We start from the raw sequence: 15,085 nt of genomic DNA on the forward strand, positions 1-15,085 counted from the left end.
TGTTGCTCATTTCATAACTTCGTGATTATTTTTACTACTGGCATAATTAATGCCATTGACAAAAGAACTCAACAAATTAGATGTAGTCAAAATTTTCTAGCTTATATATCTAGAAGCACCAACAAAACTACTTTATTCTTGTTTGTGTTTTAAATTTCTGGCCTATATTGTTATAGATCTATAGTTTATTTTTATTGTATTTTATTTATCTATTCATTATTTATTTTTGTTTAATTAATTATTTTTTGCTAGTTTTTAAAATATTTTATTTGAATAGTTGAAGAAAGGAGCTGCCATTCATTAAAGTAGTTTGTGAATACAATGCATCTTGATCACTTTGATCCCTTTTTAACATTTCCATTCATCTCTCCCAAACACTTATTCTCTATTTTTTAATTTTGTAGCATATGCATTGATTTTTTTTTCACTTGCTCCTGCTTTCTACCACTTTGCTATATTATATGTCTACTTTCATGGTAGAACACTTTTGCTGGTTAAAGATTATCTAGTATCCCTTTAAAAAATCATTTTATGTGTAATTGAAAAATGGTATATTTGTTAAATTAATTCTATAAAATTTAGGGATTCTTTGAATTCTGAAAGTATATTCAATCTTCATCACCTTGGAATATTCTCAAATATTCATCATTCACAAAGAAATCTCATACCTGTCTGCAGCTATTCTGAATTCTCCTTAGACTTCCAACCCCAAAGAAGCTAATGTTATGCCTGATTTTGATAATTCAAAATTTCATTAAAATCAAATCATTTTGTGTGTTATTTTGTGTCTGGCTCTTTCCATCTAGCCTGTTGTCAGTGTTTCCACTAATATCAATTCTCCATTTCTCTTTTTTACTTGATAATGGGCTATTTCATGAGTATAAAATGTTTTGTGAACTGTTTTCCTATTGGTCAGCGTGAATTTTTTTTTTCAGTTCTTTGGCTGTCATGGATAATATTGCTGTTTTGTACTTAAGTGTATAAAAATTATAGACAAAGTTTCTAGGCTGTACAAAGTTTCTAGGCTGTTTGGTATTTCTGTAACTAACTTTGTGAGGAACTTTTACACTAATTTCCAAGATGAATGTGCTATTTTACAATGTATGAGAGCTTCAATTTCTTTACTTTCTTGTCAAACCTTCTAATGCACATCTTTTACCCATTCTGGTGAGTATGAAATGACATCTCATTTCTATTTTATAAGTGATTTTACAGATGCTAATGCTTTTGTCTGTTTACACATTGTTCGATTAAGAAATTTCAAGTCAAATTCTTGGTCCATTAATTGAGTTACTGATCCATTTTTTTCCTTTTTCTCCAATTCTTCTGTTTTGGAATAGGAATGTTTACACCATGTTATTATATATTGAAGATATGGTGCTCCTCATCCTCTCTGTCAACCTCTTCCTCTTCTTCCTTTCTCTTCTTTCTCCTCATTGTTGCTCTTTCTATACTTCCTTTTTCTCCTCTTCCTCTTCTTCCTTCTTCTTACTCCACCTCTTTGTTTCCTCTTCTTTTCTTCCTCTCTTCCTCTTCTTTATTGGACCAAAGCTTCATACTGTCCTAGTAAACACTCTACCACTTAAAACTGGACCATCCTAGTTTGTTTTTCACATCGGGTCTAGTGCTTTTACTCAGGCTTCCCTAGAATTTTGATCCTACTGTCGTCACTCTGAGTAGCTTTAATTAAAGGCATGTGCCTTTATACTTGGCATATAATTGGTCTTGCTTTTTTTAAAAAATATATATTTACTTTTTTTTGTTGGTCATGGGGCCTGAACTCAGCCTGGGCACGGTCCCTCATCATTTCAGCTCATGCTATCACTCTACCACTTGAGCCACAGTGCCCACTTCTAGCTTTTTCTACTTACGTGGTGCTGAGGAATTGAACTCAGGGCCTCATGCATGCAAGTCAAGTACTCTACCACTGAGCCACCTTCCAGCCCTATTTTGTTTTATTTTCATGGCAACTCTAAGCTAAGAATTTTCTTTGTGTCTCTGTGGACATTTTGAAGCTGGAATTTTGAATGGTGTTGGAAGTCAAAGCAACAAAGAATTTTGGAGAGAGGCAATGCATTCTGTTAGCTCTCCATTTATGCTAGTGTCTGAACATGAATGTAGGTCTTTTGGAGACAAAAGTGGAGCGTTTTTGTATAAGGAGGTGTGTTTGGGTGCTGTGTTCAAATGAAATGGTTAAGTCATATCGTCACTTTGATTGAATTGAAAAATATGTAGGAGAGCAATAACATACACAACTAGGTGTATGGGCGACTGAGTTCCCAGAGAAATTTAGCTAAAGTGGAAAATCACATGCTGATTGTGCACTATCCTGAAGTCTGAGAACTTAGAATCAAAGGAGGGAAAATGAGAAGCACACTTGTTCAGGAGTTCTCTCTCTGTTCCGAAATCACCATCATGTGTTACTCTTGGCTATTGTCTCTCAACCAAGATCAACTAAAACTCTGAACCATGAAGGAACATAGCCTTCCCTTCTTTTTTCTTTTTTTATGTGCATTGTTAATTTTTTTATTATTGTGAAAATACTATGCAGAGGGGTTAAAATTACATGGGCAAGATAATGAGTACATTTCTTATCAAGCATTGCAGCCTTCTCCTTTGTTTCCCCTTCATAGCCCTTCCTATCTCACCCCGCCTCCCCCCACCGAATCCTCCTTCCCCCCTCCCCAAAGTGGTAAAGTTTGTTTTTCGACATAAGGACTTGTACATCTCATGGTTGCAATGGGTCCACTCGTATCCCTATTTAAACGATTTGCTTTTTTCCCTTCCCCTCCACAAGTTATACCAACATCAAATACAGTGAAAGCAGGGGTTATAGTGCGGGGGAGGGGGGTGGAGGGACATACAAAGCAACAAAGAAACCAACCCCCCTTCCTGCAGGCATGCTTCCTTGAAGCTCTTTGTCTAACACGATCTCTCACACAGCCTCTGCACAAGGTTGCGTGGCACCTACTGGCCACATAAAGATGGCCACTCAGCTGGAGATACCAGGAACCACTGGAAGTGCAGAAACTTAAGCATTTGACCTTGTTTCTCTGGCTAGAGACTATTCATTGTATTTGCAGCCCCTTATTCTGTTGCCGATGTCAAATCAGAAGCCATCTATCCAACACAGGCAGCTTTATTAGATGTTCAAATTGGTTATGGAAGTGTCCCGCCCACCTGCGCTGGCCTCTCTTTCCTGAACCCAGCTAAGGACTCCTTGCAGACACATCCTCATGGCTGATTTGCCTGCTGTGATCTCTGCTCCTTTCCAAATGCTTGCTTTGGCAGCTTCCCCTCCATTGTGCCTGTGCTTCTCGGACTGGGTTCCCATGGGGGTTGGATATTGAGCTGCTTCTTAGAGGAGGAAACAAGGGTTGTTGTGTACAATAGCAGGCCTGAACTGGCCTGGAGGCAGGACAGACACTGTCCTAGGTGGGACTTGTCAGGGCACAGTGCAGGCATCCTGCCACTGGGCCATGGGTCACTGTGGTGAGCAGCAGTCACACATGGCCCAACCACACTTTTTGGCTTTACAAAGGGCTGCTCTCTGTTAATAAATGAGTTTTTCTTCCTGCTTGATTTGGCTCCCCGCTGTGTCTGATTGTCTCCCGGGATAAGGGAGGCTAGGGAACGGGTGAGCACTGCACTGACCTTTCCTCATACCCCGTCTATCTTTGGTGGGACAGATGAAGTCCCAACACCTAGGTATATCTTTGCCAGTTCTTGGGTTGAACTCAAGGCCTGGGCACTGTCTGTAGCACTCTACTACTTGAGCCACAGTCCCAATTCTGGCTTATTCTGTGTATGTGCTACTGAGAAATCGTACCTAGGGCTTCTTGCATGATACACAAGCACTCTCTCAATAATCCACATTCCCAGCCCCCTCATCTTTTTCTTAATGGTAGTTTTTTTACATCAGTATGCTGCCATTTTACATCCCCAAGTTTAATTTTCTGAATACTGGTTACTTCTACGAAACCTGATCTTCTCTTCTCCTGCCTGGTTTCTTACTGTTCCTGCATTGGCCTCATAATAAAATCTAAGTAAAGGCTGCTGAGAGCGTCAGTGTATCATATAAGTACCCAGGCCTGGAAACCTGGAAGAGAAAAGCCATGGGCGTGAAATGAAGAGAATGAGGCAGTATACACAAGGAGCATATCTGAAAAATAAATGAGTAAATATAAGGAGAAGCATTGCATAAGGTCTGTTTGCATTCAGGGAGGTAGTATACAGAATAAGTAAGTAGGGTACTGAAAATTTTTTGTGGCATTCTAGTGCTTAAACTCAGGGCCCGATGCATTCCTCAGCTGTTTTTCCCAAGGCTGAGGATTTACCACTGCCACAGCTCCACTTCGAGCCATCTGGTCATTAATTGGACATAAGCGCCTCCCAGGCTTTCCTTCCTGGTCAGGCCTGTGAATCCTGCTCATCTTTCTCTCTTAAAGCTGGAGCACTACTCTCTGGACCACTGTTCCACTTCTGGTTTTTTGGTGGTTTATTGGAGATAAGAGTCTCACAGAATTCCTGCTCCGGCTGAATTTGAACGGCAATCTCGTGAACAGGAATCAAGCGGCTTTCTTCAGGAATACCCCAAGGAGCTCCTCCACACAAACCCTTAGTCTAAATCTCAAGAGGCACTAGAGAAAAAGAGATACATGAAGACGCGTCTAGTTTGTTCTAGATACTTAAGGTTGGAGACACACAACACTCATAATTATTAGATCATTTTATAGGAGCAATGAAGACAGTTTGAGGATCTCTCCAGCTTTTGGGCCTCTCATCTTAAGGCAACAAATTCACTGCAGCTCAATGCTAAGTGACAGAACTGGCATGTCCTGTGGACATTTGCTCCCAAATCCTGTGACACTCATTTCTAACTTTTGGCTTCAAACCTGTGACTGAGAGAAGATGAGGAGAGAAAATCCTTCTCAGAGAAAACAGCTATAAAGAATATTGGGTAGTTAATTTATAAATTCAAACCTTTGGAATGACCTGTTAAGAAGTCAGATTGTCCAGATTAAAAAATGAAGAAGAAAAGAAAGAAGGTGCCAGTGGCTTCTCACTGTAATCCCAGCTCCTAAGGAGGCTGAGTTGTAGAGAATCTGAGTTTGAATCCAGCCAGCATAGCAAAATCCATGACACTGTTATTTCTAAGAGATCACAGAAAAACCCAGATATGGGGCTGTGATTCAAAGTTAATGCACTACCCTTGAGCAAAAGGAGCTCAGGGACAATGCCTAGGCTCATAGTTCAACCCCAGGAACTGCCTCCTCAAAAAAAAAAGCCTGTATCTCCATGTTTTTGGGTATGTATGAATGTATTCCTATAGGTGAAGCTGAAGAGTAGTTATGATGAACGGCACCAAGCTAGGAAATTTGTATTCAATAAAATGATTTAGTAACAGAGACTGCTTTCATGACAATGCATAATCCATTGCTCCCCTCACTGTTCCCAGTGTAGCCTGAGGGTTTCTCTGCATCCCAGGCCTGGTGGAAGAAGTCTCTCTCATTGTCTGGACAGGCAGACAAAAGGCCTCACTCCTGTACAGCTGTATAACAACTCCATCTGGGTCAGATTGTGAGGATGATTTTGGGCGGGCTCTGAAGGTCAGCAGAAAAATGTCTCTTTGTACCCCAAACTATCTCTCTCCCCAGTGCTCTGGTTTGATAGGAAGCCTTCATTTGTGCCACCTCCTGTGGCAGGCCAAGTCCTGTGCACATTTCCTTCCTTTGTGAGACTATATTCCGGTGTTCAGATACAGTGCTCAAGAGTCCTGCTGGCAGACAACTAGGGCACTGAACTTAATTAAATGTTTCATTGCCTGTGATGATGGGCCTATGATGCCTCTCCTAGGTTTCTGGAAGCTTGGGAAATCCAAGCACATATCTGATATCACAAAGCTTCCTGTCATCTTGGGCTGGTGAATATCATCAGGTTTTGAAACATTTGACCTCTCCTAGTTAGGCCCTGGGTGGCTAGGTTTTGGGGTTGAACACAGGGCCAGGGTGCTGACCATGAGCTCAGTGCAGAAGCCCGGTGTTTTACCATTTTGGGTAGCAGCATCACTTTTAGTCTATCTCTCTCTCTCTATCTGTGCATGTGTGTGTGTGTGTGTGTGTGTGTGTGTGCGTGCATGTGTACACACATGGGCACACAGGGGCACGGGCACATACACCATTCTTGGAGGTTGAACTCAGGACCTGAGCACTGTATCTAGTTTCTCTTGTACAATCATAGCCTTCTCCCACTTGAACCACAGAGCTACTTCAGGCCTTTTTTACTGTTGTGGTCCTGGGAAATCAAACCCAGGGTTTCATATTTGCAAAGCATTTTCCCCTTAAGGCACATTCCCAGCCCTAAACTTCAGATTTGTTAGTTTGTTTCTCTCTTTTCTTATTATTGTAGGAGTTGATGTTTGGGCCTGGGTGCTGTCCTTGAGCTCTTCAGCTCAAGTCTTGCGCTCTACCACTTGAGCCAAACACCATTTCAGCTTTACTGGTGGTCCATTGGAGCTAAGTGTCTCAAGGACTTTCCTGCCCAGGGTGGCTTTGAACAATGATCCTCAGATCTCATCCTCCAGAGTAGCTAGGATGACAGCATGAGTGACAAGCACCTAGCTTCCACTTCAGGTTTCTTAGTGGTGAATTGGAGATAATAGGCTCATGGGACCTTTTGTGTCTGGGATAATTTGGAACCCAGATCCTCAGATCTCAACTGCCTGAGTAGGCAGGAGGAGAGACCTCAGCTATAGACCCCTAGGCTGTGGCATGTGCTTCAAGGGGGTCCATGGCTCCATGCGGTGGAGTGCTAACTGCGGGGAGCCGGGGCGAATGCCATTACAAGATGGCGCCCACTTCCTTGCAGCTTTGAGGTAAACAACTCCATATTAGGCAGTGCTTGGCAGGACTGTGGGTCCCGGGCTTTGCGCATGCGCGAGCCACGTAGAGTCCCCAGCCAATCCCGTGGCACCTGGTGACGGTGAAAGGCAGACGACCAATGATAGAACGACCCGTGTTCCTATTCCATATATAAGCAGCCACGTTTCTGTACACGGGGTCTCTCGCTCAAGCTCTCCCATCAACTCAAAAGCTCTCCAATAAAGTGTGATCTGAGAAGACTCCTGGTGTGGTGGTCGTTCTTCCTTGCTGGCCGAGAAGGCGTTCGCTGCAAGTGGTGCCGAAACCCGGGATCACGCGAGAGGCCGAACAGGAGCCAGAACTCAACACACGGAGAGGAGACGTCGGTAATTGGACTGGTGAATTTGATGAGATGCTGGATCAGCTGCGGATTGCCATTGTTACAGTGAACTCAACGTGAGTGGACCCCGGATTGGTGGAGGGACTCCAGTCTTGGATCTCCTCTGCTGTTTCCTGGTTTAAAGAGTGGGTGGGAGTTGGGATGTTTTTGGCCTGCTGCTTGGGAGGATGCGTAGTCTGCCTATAGTTGGTCTGTAGCCTTCGAGCCCAAACCAGAAGGGACAAGGTTGTTATCTCACAAGCATTAGCCGCCTTGGAAAGTGGATCCTCACCCCAGATTTGGCTGTCAGCCCTAAAGGGCAATTAAGCCCTGCCATCCTGCATAGCCTTAGCACCCCTAGGGATCAGGGGATCCCATTGCACTGGGACAGGTATGCAGCTTACAATACGGGACAGGGTGCTAGGCGTATGCACTGCACTTGGGGAAGACCTCCATCTCCTCAAGAAGAGCAAGTCTGTTTGCATGTGGGTTGATGCCGTGCTTTCCCCACCCCTGAAAAAAAGGCATCGGACTGGTGGGCCATCCTCTGCGAAAAAGAAACCTGGAACGAAGGCTATGCATTGTCCTCTTCTATTCAGGGAACAGACCTCTACTCTTACCTGTTGCCAAAAACAAAAAGGGGGAACTGCGGGGAGCCGGGGCGAACGCCATTACAAGATGGTGCCCACTTCCTTGCAGCTTTGAGGTAAACAACTCCATATTAGGCAGTGCTTGGCGGGACTGTGGGTCCCGGGCTTTGCGCATGCGCAAGCCACGTAGAGTCCCTAGCCAATCCCGTGGCACCTGGTGACGGTGAAAGGCAAACGACCAATGATAGAACGACCCGTGTTCCTATTCCATATATAAGCAGCCACGTTTCTGTACACGGGGTCTCTCGCTCAAGCTCTCCCATCAACTCAAAAGCTCTCCAGTAAAGTGTGATCTGAGAAGACTCCTGGTGTGGTGGTCGTTCTTCCTCGCTGGCCGAGAAGGCGTTCGCCGCAGCTAACCATGAGCCCAAGAGGTAAGGGTCAGAGCGTAGGCCCCTATTTCAAGGTTCATGACAGAAAAAACAAAACAGAACAATTGTCTGAAGTAGACAACTCACTAGTCTTCAGTAATACATAATTTTGTCCCTGCCATGGAGACATATCTGAGCTTCAATATTCTTGTCTGCAGAATCATCTCAGTGGGGAGATCTTACAAGGACCCAATTAAAGAATGCACCTGGTGAAGGACACAGCACATGGCACTCTTTGCATGTCTCAGCACATGGCATCCTGTGAAAGACTCAGAACCCAGCACCCAATGCAGGATTCAGCACACTGCACCTTGTGAAGGATACAGCACATAGTACCATGTGCAGGACTCAGCACAGAGTACCCTACGGAGGACTCAGTACATAGCTCTGTCCCACAAGCTGTCATTAGACTTAGGGCGCTCTAATCAATATCACCATTCTTTGAGGAACATTTCACAAACCACACAAGTTCACACCTAACAGTTTAGTGGGATTTTTTTTTTGGGTAGGGGAGATTAGTCATGGAGCTTGAGCTTAAAGCTTGGGGATGTTATTGTTCTACTCTACCACTTTGAGCCATATTTAAATTGAATCTAGCAGACTTACTACCAGGTTTTAAGGCCCCAGAGTGGGCAGTATATCCGGGGTTAAGCCAGGGTAAGCCAGGATGATGGGGGTAACCCGTGGAGCTGGGTTGCAGCAGTTTATATCTGGCTAAGTCAGGTTAGGTGGCAGCTGTCAGCACCAGACTCCTAGCTTGCTCTGTCATGTGGTATTTGAAGTCCTATCCTTCTATAGTTGCAGTTAGAACATTATACATCTTTTTGGCGGCAGTCCTGGGGTTTGAGTAAGGGTTTTGACACTGTCCCTAAGCATTTGTGCTCAAGGGTAGAACTCAATTGATTGAAAGACAGCAGAACTTCTGGGTTTTATGTTTATGTGGCACTGAGAAATGGAACCCAGGGCTTCATGCTCACTAGGTGAGCAGTCAACCACCAAGCCCCAGGAGTGAACTAGGTATAAATAGAGACTGATGTATATAAGCATTATATACACAGAAAGATGTCTGTATATTATTAATTTATAGATATTACTACCAATTATTACTTATTAAATTATGTCTCCATTTAATAATGTGTCCCAGTTAACAATTAATAAAGCATTAACTAAATTACTCAATATTTTGTTATGGTTTTCACATATGTACATACAGCCATACGCATAATTTCATATTTTATAGAATGAGACAGATATCTATATATTATTAAATTATGCATCATGTGTTACTACCAATTATTAGGTATTTATGTTTCCATGCAATTTTTATTCTGGTAATACTTAATAAAATGTTAAACTTAATCTACATCCTATAGTTTTTGTGTCTAATTTTATCCTAGAATGATTCACTACTAATTCGATCTGTTTTTCATTGATTGTAGTGACAATTCTTCCACCTATGACATTTTTTTACATTTATGACATCCTATTACATATAGATTTGCATATATTACATATAGATTTGCATCTGAATTTATACATCCTACCTGTCAACGAGCACTTTCAAAAAAAAAAGTAAACATGTGTCATGCTCGGCTTCCCACTCCAAGATTACATTTTTTTGGCAGTGGTGGTATCTAACTCAGGCCCTAGAAGGCTCAAATCATGAATGGCTGACTGTCAGAACAGCAGCCTCTAGCCAATTCAGCTGCCAGGCACTTCCCAGGCCCTGAAATCGAACCCCGTATGTTGATCCCATATTGCGCTTAGTATACTTATTCATTTTATTTTTGTTTTATTCATTTACTTACCATTTATTTTATTGACTTTTATTACACATGAAATATTTATTACATTTATTACCTAGGATATAGATTTGCCTATATATGAAATTTCACACCTGATACCCAGGACATTCACAGAAAAGGAAAACATGTGTCGCCATGGGCTTCTTACTCCATGATTCAATTTTTGTGAGTGCTGGCATTTAAGTCACAGCCTACAAGGCCCAATTCATGAATGGATGAGTGTCAGTATGCCAGCCTGAGGCATATTGAGCTGGCAAGCATTTCCAGAACTTGAGATCCAGCTCCAGAGGTTGACAAAATTAGAACAGATAGACATACAGATGGTAGTACACAAATAATTATTGATTTTTATAGAGTGCGAGAGATGTCTATACATTATTCAGTTACATAGGCTACATTCCTATCAATTCTTGGGTATTTAGTATACCTCCATGTAATTAAAATTATTGTTTTCATCCTTAATTATTAGTTAAATCAACCACTGTCCTGAAACTATTGTGTCCATGTAATTAATAGTATTCGTTGAATGTGTCAAAAATATTCATTAAAATCCATTGGCCTCCTAAAATCACTCTATTTATATAGTAATATTCAGAAACAACTAATTCAACCTTGCCATTCATAATCTTCCATTGGTGTTCCTATGAATAGGAAGGAGACTCTTAGGATCTCCCTCTATTGGTAGGGGTCAGGACCCGGCTTCAAACACAGGGCCTATATTTCCATGTTGGCCTATGGCTTCCCTGGTAGCCCACCAGCCTTCAGCAATGCCAAGTTACCAACATTCTTCAACTGTGTCATTCAGACGCAGGATGGTCACCTTGCAAAGAAGACAAATGTAAAACCGGTAGCCATCTGCAAGTTGCAAGTTTTTTTTTTTTTTTTTTTTTTTTTTATCTGTGTCGCATTATTTATTTATTTTCTTGTCAGCCTTTGAGTCCCAGGAACCCAGGTTCGGCTATGGGTCCGGTGACTGCACCCGAGGATAGAGTGATCAAAGCTGAGGCAGAATTGCCATGACCTGAGTTCAAGCTCTGTGCTTGACAAAAGAAAAATACATACATACATACATGCATACATGAATACATACATACATACGTACATATATTAAAAATATTTTAAAAAATTATGAGACTCCTTGGCTTAGAATTCATGCCATTTTTTCTGCCAGGCCTGGGATTTGAACTCAGGGTCTGGGTAAATCTGCAGTACTGTGGGGGATGGGAAAGATCACCATTCTGGAAGACAAGAAAGTCAGGCCTGTTTCTAGGGCCTGAATTCAAGTCTTGGCACTCAAAAAAATAATATATTTATATATTTTAAGTACATGGTTTTTATTGACGTACACATTTTTACTGCATACTAACTGCATATTGCAGTTAGTATATTCATTTTATTTTGTGTTTTATTTGTTTCTTATATATTTTAGTGAATATGACTACACATATAATATTTTTTGCATCCTATTACATAAGACATAGATTTGCCTATGTATTCTACATCATTCCTGAGTCCCAGAAATTTCACCGATAATGAAACCAAATGAGGCAACTGGCTTTCCTCAGGATTAAGTTTTTGGCAGTTCTGTGACTTGAACTCAGGGGCTAGCAGCCCACTTCATGAGTGGGTAACTGTTAGCATGCCGGTCTGATGCAAGAGAAGTTGGCAGCCAAATTTGAGGACCTGAGATCAACCCATAGGACTGGCCAATATATAAACAGATAGATGATTAGACTGCAGTGTGTGTGTGTGTGTGTGTGTGTGTGTGTATGTGTGTTGTGAGCTGCTTTTGATCAAGGATAGCCGTTTACCACTGGAGCTACACGGCTCTACTTCTGGTTTTGTTGGCACTGAAGTTGGACAGGGATCTCAAGGACTTTCCTGCCTAGTGTGAATTTGACCATTATCCTCCTATTACAGCCTTGTAAGCATCAATGAGGACTGCTGAGAGCCACTGGTGCCTGCCTAATCATTGGTCTTGCTGTTCTTGGACAGACCAGTGAGTTCCCTATCCTTGAGTTAAAATGGTGGGAGCTGGAGCCCACAGTTGGAATCCTGGTCCTGCCAACTCCAAATGGAAGGAGATCTTTAGAAAGTCATTCCTAGCTATATGAATACCAAGGGAATGTGATGTATGTTATGATTGAATGGGCAGCTCTTAAATAATTCTAGGATAAAATTATACACAATTATATTATAGGACACTGGTCGATTTTAATCAATATTTCATGAAGCATTTAAACAATAATGTTCATTAAATGGAGGCATAATGAAATACCTAAGAATTGTGCTTCACATAGTAAAAGGTGCAATTTTTTTCTACTAAGACTGGGATTGGAACTCATAGTCTGGGTAACTCTTTTGCACTGTGTGGAAATGGAAAGCTAGCCTTCTTGAAGTCAAGAAATTTGTTTCTGTTCCTTAGGTCTGAAATTGATCCCCAGCACAAGAATACATCCTATTTGTGTACATTTTAAATATATGATTTATATTTATATACATAGGTTGACACCATATTGCATTCAGTGTAGTTATTCATTTTATTTTTTGTTTTATTCAGGTGTTTGTGGAGCACATCGGCAGCAAAGATGGTGCTGAGAGGAAGTTGAGTGGGCACAGCCCAATTTTTTACCTTAAAATCTGATTGGATAAAGCTTAGGTGCATGATAGTGTGTGACCTTTACAGTGATTGGTTGGTTCCTTTCCCTCCCCTTCCATGCCTCGCAGTTTTTCCCTTTAACAGGTGCTTGCTGTGTGGTAATAAAGGAGTTCTTGCTTGACTTGACTCCCCATTGTGTCTGAATGTCCCCCAGGCTAAGGGAGGCTGGGGAACGGATGAGTGGCACACTTACCATTCCCGGGCCCCATCCATCTTTAGGGGGCAAACAAAGACCCAACATGTATTGACTGTTTATTTTATTGACTAATATGGCACATAGAACATTGGTTACATTGATTAAATAGGATATAGATCTGCATATGTATTCCACTTATACCTGACACCCAGGACTTTCACAGAAAAGGAAAACATGTGTCACCATCAGTTTCTTACTTCATGATTCATTGTTTGGGCATGATGGCATCTGAACTCAAGGACCACAGGGCCAAATTCATGAATGTGTGTGAGTTAGCGTGCCATCCTGGAACAAATTGAGCTGGTAGACAGTTCCCAGGATCTGAGATCAAGCACCAGGTGTTGACAAAATATGAACAGATTGACACGCAGATATATATATATATATCTTTACAGAGTGTCAGAGATGTCTATCAATTTTTCAATTATATAGACTACATTCCTACCAATTCTTGGGTATTTATTATGCCTCCATGTAATTAATGTTATTATTTTTATCTTCAATAAACTATTAAATAAATCAGTGTCCTGAAATTATTGAGTCCCTGTGAGAAATAGTATTCTTTTAATGTTTCATAAGATATTAAATAAAATCAATCAGCTGACTGAAATCATAAAGTCTAATTGTGTACAAGTATCCTTCATGAGCATGTCATTCAACTGTGATATCGATAACATTCCATCATTATTCCTGTGGATGGGAACGAATTTCTGAGGATCGCCCACCATCTGGAAATGGCATAACTATATTCGAAATGTAGGCTTATGTTGCCGTGCGGGACAATGGCTTCTCCGATAGCCCTCAATTTAAAAAGTATATTTAGTTCCTTGGTTTGCAATTCATGACATTTGTTCTTCCAGGCCTGGGATTTGAACTCAAGGTCTGGGTATATTTGCAGCACCGTGACGGAAGGGAATCTGAACATGCTTGAAGACAAGAAAGTCAGGCCTGTTCCCAAGGCCTGAATTCAAGCCTAAGAGCTGGGAAACATACTCTTAATATCCATTTTAACGATAGGATTTATACTTCCATACACATAGTCAGTCCATATTTTGTTGGGTGTGGTTATTCATTTTATTTATTGTTTTATTCATTGATTTACCATTTATTTCATTCACTCTGATGACCCCCTCTAACATTTATTACATTGTTTACATCCTATCACAGCATCCAGATTTGTAAATATGTTCTCCATCATGCCTGACTCCCAGGACTCTCACAGAAAAGGAAACATTAAATTTTTGGCAGTGCTGGGATGTGAACTCAGGGTTTAGCAAGCCCAATTCACGAATGGATGAGTGTCAGCATGGCAGCCTTTAGGCAATGAAGCTGTGAAGTGGTTCCCATGTGCTGAGATCCAGCCCCAGGTTTGGCCAAAACAGTGATGCATGTATAGGCAGAGTGTGGTATACAAATAAATATATATTAGTAAGGAGCATCAGAGCAGTCTATGTATGATTGAATGGCACCTAGTACATTCCTACCAACTCTTAAGCATTTATTATATCGCCATTGAAGGAATATTATTCTTTTCATGCATAATAACCTATTAATTAAGTTCAATCAGCATCCTAGGATTATTGCATCCAATTTTAGACTAGACCGAAGCATGAACTACTCTTTCAATTGGTATTCCTATGCATAGGAACTAGTCTTTTGTGATCTCTTGCCACTGGTAGATGTCAGTACTGGGATTTGAACCCGGGGCCTATGTTCACAGGTTGGCCTATGGATTCCCTGATAGCAAGCCAGCATTCAGGTATGGCAGTTCAGGTCCACTTTGCAGCCATGTTATTCAGACCCAGGATGGTCACTGTGCAAAGAAACAAATGTAAAACCCTCAGCTCTCTGCAGCTTGCCACTTTTTGTGCTATGCTACGTTTTTTTTTTTTTTTTCCTGCAAGCCCTCTGGGCCTAGGATCCCTGGATTGACTATGGGTCCAAGGGTGCCCCACCCTAGGGCGATTGATGCTGAGGCAGAGTTACCATGACCTGAGTTCAAGCCCCGTGTTGGCAAAATAAAGAATAAATAAAAAAATTAATTATTTAACTAAATTAAAAAAGAAATAGCCCTTGCTTTGAATTTCTACCAGTTTTCTTCATTAACCTGGGATTTGAACTTAGGGTCTTGGTAAATATGTAGCAATGTGAGGGAAAGTGAAGAT

This window comes from Dipodomys spectabilis, unplaced genomic scaffold (genome assembly GCF_019054845.1).
Source record: "Dipodomys spectabilis isolate Male_0828 unplaced genomic scaffold, ASM1905484v1 ptg000279l, whole genome shotgun sequence".
NCBI classification, from domain to species: domain Eukaryota; kingdom Metazoa; phylum Chordata; class Mammalia; order Rodentia; family Heteromyidae; genus Dipodomys; species Dipodomys spectabilis.